Source organism: Myotis brandtii, unplaced genomic scaffold, assembly GCF_000412655.1.
Source record: "Myotis brandtii unplaced genomic scaffold, ASM41265v1 scaffold384, whole genome shotgun sequence".
Classification (NCBI taxonomy): domain Eukaryota; kingdom Metazoa; phylum Chordata; class Mammalia; order Chiroptera; family Vespertilionidae; genus Myotis; species Myotis brandtii.
In genome coordinates, this window is record NW_005364745.1 from 3,187,378 (window position 1) to 3,199,004 (window position 11,627).

Genomic DNA, 11,627 nt, shown 5'->3' on the forward strand with positions numbered 1-11,627 from the left:
TGAAAGGTCCCAGGTTCGATTCCGGTCAAGGGCATGTACCTGGGTTGCGGGCACATCCCCAGTAGGGGATGTGCAGGAGGCAGCTGATCGATGTTTCTCTCTCATCGATGTTTCTAACTTTCTATCTCTCTCCCTTCCTCTCTGTAAAAAATCAATAAAGTATATTTTAAAAAAAAAAGATTATCATAGGTTTCAATTTGTAAAAACTATAATACTTCATTGGGCCTTCCAAACTAGGTCAACCAGTTAGCCCTCAGATGTAGCATGTTGTATTTGGCTAAGCCAAATGGAATAAACAGATATTATCAAAACAGATACAAGCAAAACAATAGGTTTTCTGATGGTAACTGTACCTTTTAATGAAATCTCAGGTCTTTTAAGGTCAGTCAGATGTAAACTAAAGAGGATGATGATTAGGCTAAAAGGAAAGGTACTAAACAGCTCAACGCTTTAAATTCCAAGAATTTTAGTTACATCATGGTAGAAAAAGAACACCAACTTCACTTTTAAAGCTGTACTTTTTAAGGTCATCTTCTTGGGTTCTTCTTAAACTTTTGAAGGCTTACCAGTCCTCAAAAATTAAAGAAACTCTGTATATGTGTATATGTTTATGTATATGTCTTGTATCTTTAAAATTCTATATGTATGTATACTTTGAAAATCCCCAAACATGCATGCTCACCTGCAATTTCTTTTGTTTTTCAACCTTAAATACAAATAATAACATTTTTAAATTTGAAACTAGGAATTCCTTTGTTGGCAATATCAGATTTTTTTAAAGTTAAGCTTAAAAGTTATCTCTCTTAAAATCAAGGCTTAAACTAAATGGCTTCTAAGAGCTCTCCCTTCCCTGAGAGAAGGAAGGAAACTAGTATTCACTGAGCATGTGCTGTGTGCCCTGTTGCTCACCTATAGTAACTTATTTCTCACAACAACCCTCTCTAGTAAATGTTGCTGTTTTTCTCTTGCTAATGAAAAACCCAAACCCCCTAAAGATTGCCCAAGTTCACATGACCAATCATCAGTGAAGCAGGAATTCCACTCCAAATCTGTCCAAAATCAAAGCACACTCCCTCCCACCCTTGCCCGTCCTCAGCTCACATGGTAATTTTGCTGTAAGCAGTGGCTAGCTACCCCACATCACATTGAGCCTTTTTTGTTTTGTTTTTTTCTCAAGAGAGGCTAGGAGCCAAACCTTCTGCTCCTTTTATTGGAATCACAGAAAGTATCACTAATTCTCAAAAACCCATACTTGGAAGTTCAATGAAAATGGAATGATTGGAATATTATTAGTATGAATGGGATGGTTGATCCACATCTCAAGGTTGATTACACAAAGTGAAGTTGAAACCATTGAAACTATTTTCTAGATAATTAAGATCAAAAGAACAACTGTTAAGGAAAAGATAGCTTGAAATATTTAATAAAGTGGGTTGTAAAATTATTCAAATTAGTGTTATATATACTTAGAGAATTTAACCAACATACCTTTCCAAGTTCATTCTTTTAAAAATGAGTGGAAATTTAAACCTGTGATTAATTCTGCCTTGTATTCTTATCTGTACTGTAAACAAAAAATACATTTTACATATGCTCTCATAAAGTTTTCAAAAGAAGTTTTCTTCTAACTCTACCATAATGTAAATTCAGTGATAATTTTGTTATCCAGTTGGTTTCATTAGAGGCACCATATATATTTGATAAATCTTTGGTTTTGTTTTTTCTTTTATACCACTTTTCATTGCTCTTTTTTGAGCATTAAAAGATATTTGTCCAAGTATAAACCAAGACTCTGTTTCAGGAAGTTAAGTAGTGCTTTGAATTTCTTCTTTTTTTAAAAAATATATTTTATTGATTTTTTTTTACAGAGAGGAAGGGAGAGGGATAGAGAATTAGAAACATCGATGATAGAGAAAAATCGATCAGCTATCTCCTGCACACCCCCTACTGGGGATGTGCCCACAACCAAGGTACATGCCCTTGACTGGAATCGAACCCGGGACCCCTCAGTCTGCAGGCCGACTCTCTATCCACTGAGCCAAACCGGTCAGGGCTGAATTTCTTCTTAATTGTGATTCTTCTGAGTTGCGATTGTTTTAAATTTGCCTCCACTAATTTGCAATTTATCCTTTATCTTTGGCCCTGATTTTTACAAAAGCTTATTTCTCAACTAACCCTGAGTACATCATACAGTCGCAGCTTTTAGCTCTCATGAGTCCCATCACCATTGAGCCTCAATTACACTCGACCTCCCAAGACATAACTCCTCTGATCGTCAACATCTGCTTTGAGTGGAAAATGGTTGAACTGTCTCTGCATTTCCTTGCCACATGGGAAAGAAATCTGCTTTTTAAAATTGTGACTTAATAATTCCTGAAATGGGGATGGTAGCCGACTCCTGTGACCCTGAGAAGGTCACTGATGCTTCCAGAAAGGAGGAGCGAAGTGATGCTGTGGCTGAGGCACAGTTGGGAGCAAACTGTCTGTCTCCAAGAAAGCTGAGCGCTACTCTACGGGGAGCAGGACCCAGCACCAACCACTGAGCAGTCCTTTTCCAGCTGTGACTGTCCTCCATGAGCTCTCTGCTGTACTTCCTAGCTGGGTTCGTGTAAGAAATTGTGAAGCAGAAAACTATCTGAGAAATCGGTGACCCATGGCGGCACAAAAGGACTGGCTTTTAATGGCTTCACAGATGGGGTAATGTTGGAAGCAGTGTCTGGAGCTCACTTCAGCATCCCACTCTTCTCCCAGCATCCATCCCTGCCCGGGTCCTAGGGAGCTGAGGGATAGGAGGGTGTGTATGTGTGTGTGTGTGTGGTGGGAGGTGGGAGGTGATTGGAGGTTCTTTTCTGTTCCCAGGCCAGTTGGATATCACCACTTGTATTCTTTTATTCTATTCCAACTCCTTTCCAACAGAGTAGAACTCTTACTTCAGAACGGTTTAGGGAGACTAAATAAGTTCATAACCTGGATTTGCTAAGAGAGAGAGAGAGAGAGAGAGAGAGAGAGATCTAGCTGGGTTCGTGTAAGAAATTGTGAAGCAGAAAAGTATCTGAGGAATCGGTGACCCATGGCAGCACAAAAGGACTGGCCTTTAATGGCTTCGCAGATGGAGTAATGTTGGAAGCAGTGTCTGGAGCTCACTTCAGCATCCCACTCTTCTCCCAGCATCCATCCCTGCCCGGGTCCTAGGGAGCTGAGGGATAGGAGGGTGTGTATGTGTGTGTGTGTGTGGTGGGAGGTGGGAGGTGATTGGAGGTTCTTTTCTGTTCCCAGGCCAGTTGGATATCACCACTTGTATTCTTTTATTCTATTCCAACTCCTTTCCAGCAGAGTAGAACTCTTACTTCAGAACGGTTTAAGGAGACTAAATAAGTTCATAATCTGGATTTGCTAAAAAAAAAAGAGAGAGAGAAAGAAAAAGAAAAAGAACCAGTTAATGAGGCAGTTGCTCTGGCAGTTGCCTTTCATCACTCGAAGTCTATGTGTTCTGAGGCCTCATCCTCTCCTGAGAGAGGAATTACCTTTCCACATTTTAAACCATTGACAGCATGTGTGCCTGTAATGGGGCAGTTGCTCTGGCAGAAGCACTGCTCTCAGAGAAACACTGGGGTTGCCTTTCATCACTCGAAGTCTACGTGTTCTGAGGCCTCATCCTCTCCTGAGAAAGGAATTAACTTTCCACATTTTAAACCATTGACAGCATGTGTGCCTGACATATTCTCAGGAGGAGTTATAATGATGGATCACTAATGGGGGAGACAAACTGGATAACCTAGAAGACATGAATAAATTTCTAAAATCATACAACCCACCAATAATAAATCATGCCCGGCTGGCGTGACTCAGTGGTTGAGCGTAGAACTATGAACCAGGAGGTCACAGTTTGATTTCCAATCAGGGAACATGCCCAGGTTTCAGGCTTGATCCCCAGTGTGTGGCGTGAGGTGGTAGCCGATCAATGATTCTCTCTCATCATTGATGTTTCTCTCTCTCTCCCTCTCCCTTCCTCTCTGAAATCAGTAAAAGTATATTGTAAAAAAGATATAACCCCATACATATATGGTCAGTTAATTTATGACAAAGGAGCCAAGAATACACAATGAGTAAAAGATGGTCTCTTCAAAAATGGCATTAGAAAAATGGGTATCTACATGCAAAAGAATGAAATTTGGATCCTCATCGTATAGCATACACAAAAATCAGTTTAAAATGGATTAAAGATGAAATGGAAGACCTGAAACTAAGGTGGTGTACACTTACAATTTTTAAGAGGTTAGATCTCATGTTGTGTTCTTAGACAATAAAAAAAATTTAAATAATGGGTATGTTGTGGTGGGGGCTTAAATGTTTATTTTCCTATCTCAACTCCAAGTGCCTTAGTCACTGATACATAGAAATGAAGGCTGTTTTTTTTTACATTGACTTTATTGGGGTGACATTGGTTAACAAAATTATATAGGTTTCAGGTTACAATTCTATAATTTTTACACAGTTTTATAAAGAAGAAGTTTCTAAGCAAAGAGAAGGGAATTTTGCTTTGTAGTGTTAAGCTTTTATGTATTGTTTTATTCAGTCAGCAAACATTTGCTGGGGACCTGCCATGAGCCAGCACTCCGTAGTTTTGGAGATACAAGTGTGAATTAAGATCCCTATCTTCAAGATGCTCATCATGTACAAGGCCAACACACTGTTTTAAGTAGCGGCTTTGGCGTGTACAAAGTGGAGTAGGTGCATAGAGGAGGCGAGGGAATGCTCAAGGAGGCTCACAAACCCCTCTAATGTAGGGGGATCACAAAACGGCTCTTCCAGGGTGCAATGGGTAGGAACAGGCACCCTCCAGATCCATCCAGCCCAAGGCTCTGTAGAGCGGGGACTTTTTCCCTAATCAGGAAGGAAGGCGGTTGACGCAGAGTAAGCGTCGTCCACTTTTTCTTGCCAGGATTCTATCAAACAAAGGAGCAGGCTGTGAAGAGCAACATTTCTCTTCTTGTCTTTGTTTTCTTCATTAAATCACTCTCAGGGCAACTGCATGCTCCAGCAATAGGTGTCAGAACACAACAGGCAGGTGTGTCTATGCCGTCAGAGTCTGCTCTGTTACCAGCATCATGTTTATGAAATCAATTTTCTGTGCCTGCTGGGTCAGGCTGCTGCGAGAACTAGTTCTCCACAGCTCATCGCATTGCCTCCGGGGTCATTTGACAGGACTGGCTTTTTATCAGGAGCATAAAGGCGAGGAGCACTATATACCTTCTCCTGACATCTTCATTACCTGTCTCACCATGCTGGTCAATAATATGCAGATGGTAACTTAAGAGATGTGGCATTCCCACTGCTCTTTTTCACTCCTGGAACTCTGTCTATGTTGCAAAAATCAAAGGCAGGATTACCTCAAAATTTGATTTTATGTTCCTCCTGTTCTCACTTTCTGGTGCCCACACAACACATACAGTACATTCTTCTCTGTTTTAACCTATGTTTTCAGGTAGCACAGCCCCTTCTGCTCATACTCTTACTGTAGAATGTTGTAGAATTACTCAATGAAGACTCATGCATTTGTTGATTCTCAGATATATATTAATTGCCTACTGTGTTCCTGGCATGATGCTAAATCTTAAACATAGAATGAACAATGGGAAAGATGGCAGCATCTGAATTAGGGACTGTTTTCATTTTATTTCTTTTCAAACTTTTCCAAAATCTGTGGCATCATCTAAAGACAAAAGAGAACATGAACTGGGTGCCTCAAATAGAAATGGATTAATAATGAGTAAGAGACTCGAAAGCTCTCTAGAACACATGGTTTCAATTAACATGAGTAAACTGATTATCTGGAAAAAGAGCTTGATCGAACCCCTGGATTTTGGGAAGAAAGCCCTGTTTATAGATTGCATATTGAAAGCAGATGCCTGGATCACTTTTCCTAGAAATAAGTGACATTAGTGTGTTTTACTGAGAGTGGCCCTTAATTTATGTGTATTTAAACTGTCAGAATGTTTTAGTCCTTTATGGGCAGGATTTCTTTCATTTACTCATTTAGTAAACATTTATTGACCTGTTACCCTGGATCAGTCAGTCGTCACTGTCAGGTACTGGGAATTAAGGGTCCTGTCTTCCTGGAGCTTACCTTTGGATGAGAGGACAATTAAAACAAATGAACAGACATTCCAAGATCCCCAGTGGATGCCTGAGATCACAGATAGTATTGAACCTTTTATATACCATGTTTTCCCTAGACATACATACCTATGACAAAGTTTAATTTATAAGTTAGGCATATGTAGGAGATTAACAGCAATAACTAATAACATAGAATACACTGTAATAAAAGTAATGTGAATGTTTTATCTGTCTCGCGAAATATCTCATTGGACTGTACTCACCCTTCTTCTGTGATGTTGTGTTGACAGTGGGGAACTAAAATCACAAAGTGTCACAGTGGATAAGGGGGGACTGCCGTATACCAGATATTAGAACTTATGCTATGAAGGAAACAAATGATGTGCATACAGACACAGGTGTGTGTGTGTGTGTGTGTGTGTGTGTGTGTGTGTGTAAAAGAGTACAAAAGTGACGGGTTGGAGCCAATCATGCAAATAGGAGAAGAAAAGAATTTCAAGCAGAAAACAGAATATTTGCTTACCGTTTCCAAAAGATAGCTCTTTTGGACAAAAGCAGTATACAATTATCTAAATCAGGGGTTGGCAAATCCCTCCTGTCATCTGTTTCTATAAATAAAATGTTGTCCTGCTTTTGTAGATAAAGTGTTTTGGGAACACAGGCGGGCCTGTCCTTTGGCGTATTTTCTGTAGCAGTTTTCACACGACAATGGTAGAGTGTAGGGAGCGGCTATAGGGTCAAGCCTCAGACTGACCTGTGGCAGAGCCACATACAAGTCCCAGCTTAAAGGGAAGAGCCCTCCTAGCACAATTAAGCTTGACCTTACAGTCCTCCCTTGTTCCTAGGTAGCTAATGGGCTGTGGGAGGTGCAGCAAGTGCTGCCAAAACAAGGCTTGAGTAACGAAATAGATTTGAAACTTGCAAGAACATTGTAAACATGTTGACCACTCCCCTTGTTTTGCTTTGTGTGATCTGACTATCAAATAAAGCTTCGGGCTCACAGGCTGTGTCACTGTTTCCTCATCCAGGCACAATGATCCCACCTGGTCCAAACTGTTTTCTCTCGCCTGTCTTCTTTAATCCTTTACTGCCCCTTCTCAGGTTCACCCCTGGCCGTGCTGGACGTGGTTCAGTAGAGCACTGTGGTTGGGACAAAGCTGCCGTGGCCTGCAAAGCTGAAAATGTCTACTGTCTGCCTCTTTACAGAAAAAGTTTCCCAGTCCATGATCCAAATCACCAGGCTGAATAATCATTACATCTGTGGGCCTTTTAATTCTGTGTCTTTAGCCCTGTGAGGTCAAACCAAACTTTGTAGAAACTCTGCTAAAATGTACCTGGTGATGATAGTTGGTAATTGTTGAGTGAAACTATGTTCCCAACACTCCGTTAAGCACTTTACATGAACTGTATTATCCTTAATGCTCGCAATAGCCCTATTCCGGGGGTGCTATTATCACTTCAGCTTATAGGTGAGGAAACTGTGACACAGAGAAGTTAAGTAACTTACTTGATGTCACCCAGCAAGTAAGTGGTGGCATCAAGCGTCAAAAGCACACAGCCTGGGTGGGAAACACTATCCTAAACTGCCCTCATCACTCAACATTCTGCAGCTCCTCCACCACCACAGACCCGCTGCTTCTAACTGCTGGTCTGTCCCAACTTGCACAAGTAAACAAACTTCTTGCCACAAGAATTTAGAACTTGCTTTGGAGCCAAATGTCAGTTATCCCTTGCTTAGCATTCAGGGTTCAAAGCGTGCTTCCAAGTCATTTCCTCTCAAGCTTCATTGAGAAGCATTTGGGTAAATATTTTATGCTTTCGGGGATGGCCCTGGCCACCCTGGAGATCCAAGCTATTTCTATAATTACCCAAATGTGCTCACTATTCGATGTACTACATTATCCTGCAACCTTCTCCTTTGTTTTTGGCTAGAAGATGAGACTCTTGAGCCAATACCACCCTTCCTTTTCTCTCCGTGTCCTGAGCATGCAACATACCTTCAGTGTCTCCTCCCCGGATTGCTGGACGATCTCCACTTAAACCCCAGATGTACTGGGGACGACAAGTTTAAACTCACCTGAAAAGTCTCTTTCAGAAAGTTCAAGCTCTCTGATGTTCGCTCCCAGCAGCTCTGTCCAATAAACTGTATGTGCTAATCTGCATGAAGGATGTTGGTGTTTCTAGATTTGATTTGATTTTTTGCAAGCCGATTCACCTCTGAGGTGATTTCCCACAGGTTGGAATAATTTTCCAAAGTCACTTGTACTTCAACATTTACACGCCCATGAAAACACTAGAGAATTGCCATGTTTTTCCATGTTCGAGTATAGGGTTTGAATAGTTATTGAATAACCGCACTGTGCTAAACAGTACCTAATCGCACAGATGGGCATTGTCCCTGTCATCATGGAACGGCAGGGATAAGGACCAGTAAAGAGAAAATAAATATACACCATAGTGAGTGTTATAATGAACAAAGTCCATGGTGTCTACCTAGGAGGTGGGTGGAGGTCATGGTCAAAGAAAACTCCCTGAGGGGTAGATTTAGAAGGGAAAATTTATCAGACTTGGAGTACAGGAGGGAGAGGATTGGAAATTAAGGAGTTGAGCTCACATCTGGTTTTATCGTCAGCATTTTGTTGACTTATTAGCCATTTCTTGGTATATGTTTCTACACACATCCAAAATTGATAGTCATCGATTCAAATTAACACACTTCCTGTAATTTTTCATGTATGTTATTGTGTTTCAAGACAGCAAAAGAATCAATCCAGCCTCACTTTGCTAGTAACCAGATGTGAGATTTTGGACAAATCACTGAATTTTGCTCAACCTCAGTCTTTTCATCTTCACAAGGATACTGAACAAAATAATTTCTCTGGTTTCTTCCACCTCTGAAATTCTACCCTATTAAACCCTGTCTTTCTCATCATTGCTTTCCTAACCTCCATGGCTTTGTGCGGAATTTCCCAACTTTGAACCTGACGATGGCATATCTGTTAGAATTGTATTATACTATGTGTCACACCAAATCTGACTGACCAGGAACTGAAGCAAATTGGGGTTTTCTTGATCGCAGGTCTGAAGGAGTCCAGCTTTAGGCAATCCATGGAGAAGCCAGGCAATGACCTCAGGGGCCCAGGCTCCTTCCATCTTCCTTCTTAGTCACCTGTGCTCCCAAGACAGCTGGCCCATCTCCAGCTTCAAGTCTGTGTCCTAGGCCAGAAGAAGGGACAGCAAAAAGGGCAAAGGGCAAGGTCTAGCTGGATCAACTCTCTTTGAAAGAGCTTTTCCAGAAGTTCTTAGTAGCATTTGCTTAACTCTCATTGGTCAGAACTGTCTCACATGGCCACCCCTAGGTGTAGGGGAGTGCTCTTTTCTTTGGTTGGGTACATGGATGCACTAAACAAAAGGAGACTGCATTTATAAGAAAGGGAGAAGGGATATTGGATAGGCAGTTGGATCCTTTTGTTACTCAGATGTAATATCAAAATAGTTTAAAACAGGTCTGGCATAACCACTGACCAATCAGTGCAGCTGCTCAGCACACTGCAGCAGGACATCCCAGTCGATGGGGTTTTTCTGCTTGGCGGGACAGTCATTACATGCAGATTTATCCTTCTTCCCCCCATGTAATAAGGCTTAAGTTCATCAAGGGCAGGACCATACTTTGCAGATATTCTTTCCAGTCCCCAGGAAAGCGACATTAATATAGAATAAGTGTTCACTTTTGCTGAAAGGAGTTGAATTATTCATATTATAATCCAAGGATGATACACCCAGGCAAAGAAGCGTTCATGTTATTATCTATTCTGTTTCCTCGGGACTGGATGACCCCTCTGAATGGTGACTGTATAATCCTGAATGCCACAGTACAATTGATTAAAAAACTGGGAGATGGAGATGGGCTTTGAAAGTTGTTCAAATCTTTTACAATTATTCAAAGGGATTATTTTAGACTTTTTTAAAAAAAAGTATTGCCTGAAATAAAAAGCTTCAGGCATAATAGAGGTTCAGAAGCCCTTTCTCTTCATTTATGAAATTGAATAGATCTAACCAAAAGCCCCCCCCCTTTAGTGTACAGCATCAAATAAAATCAGTTCCATAGAGAGTTGCATCTTGTCCTTCCAGCCTATAAGACACCTAATAATGTATTACTTCTTTTCACTAAAATCTCAAGTAACCATAATGCTCAAGATTAACTCAAAAATTCATATAGCAATCTTGATTCTTTTTTTAAAAGCTATATGTTTAAACTAAAATCTCAAGTAACATTAACTCATGAATTTTTTCATGTAGCAATCTTGATTCTTTTTTTAAAAGCTATATGTTTAATGTTTACCATTTAATTTTCATTAATTCAATTTTTTTCAAAGTGCTTCTATTTTTCTCTGCTTTGTTCATTTTTAAATGATGTTTCAGTGGTTGTATTTTTTTTCATTTGCTCTAATTCTCTGGTTTATTCTCCATTCCATGTGCTTCTGGAAATGCAGTACAAGTGTATCCAAACCTATTTGGAGAATTATTGGGATACCAAGAAAAAAATATATGTAATATCCAATTCCAAATTGGTTTTGGCAAGACCTATCTTTCAATCATCATATCCATTGAAACATCTCTCAAGCGCAAATTATTCTATGGTGTAATAGAGGTTAGAATATAATGGGTGTTTTGTTTCCTTACTTTATCCGTAACCTCTTGCCTTGGTCCTCCAGAGAAATCTCTCTCTTTTTTTATGTTCTTACTTGGCTAACTTCCTTTATTAATAAAGTATGATGGGGCATCTTCTTTAACCATACATCTTCAAGTCTAACATGAACTCTTTCTTTACTTATTTCATTATCTTTGAAATTGGGATATATCTTTAAAATTTGGGCCAACATGATTTAATTGGAAGATTTTGGGGGCAGTAAGTAAAATAATGATAGCAAATAAAACAATTAATAGCTTCTCAGATGCATTGAAATGAAGGAACCTCCAACAGTAACAGTGAACTTTTAAGAATTTCTGAATGCATCCTGCTCTGAACTATACGATTGTTTCTGACTGGAGCCATACCATATCCTAAACAGAACGAGGTTTAAGTTTTAGAAAATAGGAATACACTGGCTCATTTTTGTCAGCCAGGGAATTAGTCCATTCCGGATATTTCAGTTCTCAACTGAATGGTTTAAGATGTTCCCATTCCCACCACCACTCACTCACCAGCAACACTTTTAAATTAACCTTGGAAACAAAGGAGTAAACAGAAGCACAGTCATCATTCTGCCAAGTTCAACTACCCCTAAGAACGCCTACGTCTGATAGTCAGCGAACAACCAGATTGCAAACCAGAAGTGTCAGCGTTGACATGTGCTACTTGTTTGCTACTCCGCAAGGGTCATTAGCTGTGCTGCCCCAAGATGTGAGGGACAGAAACAGTTCAAGGGCCAGAGACAAACAGCATTTAGATGGTCCCCAAGTGGCTGAGGAAACGAAATCTAAAACAGATTTTCCTCCCAACGTTC

General features: G+C 40.2%; 1 long non-coding RNA gene across 1 annotated transcript; it reads left to right on the forward strand.

The window, feature by feature from the left end:
- Window positions 1-7,199: 7,199 nt before the first annotated feature.
- LOC106727185 lies at window positions 7,200-8,282 on the forward strand. Its single transcript, XR_001363353.1, has 2 exons — window positions 7,200-7,921; window positions 8,056-8,282. It is a non-coding gene; the product is annotated as an uncharacterized LOC106727185 (long non-coding RNA).
- The last annotated feature ends 3,345 nt before the right edge of the window (window positions 8,283-11,627 follow it).